General features: G+C 23.0%; 1 protein-coding gene across 7 annotated transcripts in view; it reads left to right on the top strand.

The window, feature by feature from the left end:
• The window catches only part of Myo61F (Myosin 61F), a 234,738-nt gene that overhangs the window by 210,467 nt on the left and 23,685 nt on the right, over positions 1–586 (top strand). The window lies entirely within an intron of this gene.

Consider the following 586-nt stretch of genomic DNA (forward strand, 5'->3'; position numbering starts at 1 on the left):
CAGTGAAAAGTACAAATAAACAAGAATTAAAAAAAACTTGTTTAGACATTTAATGAAAACGGAAATAATAAAAAAATAAAAAAGTTGATCAAAGATAAATATAAAAACACATTATACACTAAAAAACAAAAAAATTAAGAAAAAAAATAATATGTAGAATGAAAAGTACAAATAAACAAGAATTAAAAAAACTTGTTTAGACATTTAATGAAAACGGAAATAATAAAAAATAAAAAAGTAGATAAAAGAGAAATATAAAAACTCATTATACACTAAAAAACAAAAAATTAAGGTGTACAATGAAAAGTACAAATAAACAAGAATTTCAAAAAGATATTAAACAATTAATGGAAACAGAAATAATAACAAATAAAAAAGTAGATGCATGAGAAATATATAAAAATACATTACACACTAAAAGACAAAAAATAAAGAAACTAGAAGTTGAGAAAAAAGGAGAATACTGAACAAAATAGGAGATCCACCTTTCAGAATGATGGAAAGCGAAAAAATGAGCTTTAGGCGGATGCTAGGTATGATCAGTGTAGAGGAACGGGAAAATTTGATGGTTAACAAATGATGTTAC

This window comes from Halyomorpha halys, unplaced genomic scaffold (genome assembly GCF_000696795.3).
Source record: "Halyomorpha halys isolate HHAL.00 unplaced genomic scaffold, Hhal_1.1 Scaffold72.1, whole genome shotgun sequence".
NCBI lineage: Eukaryota > Metazoa > Arthropoda > Insecta > Hemiptera > Pentatomidae > Halyomorpha > Halyomorpha halys.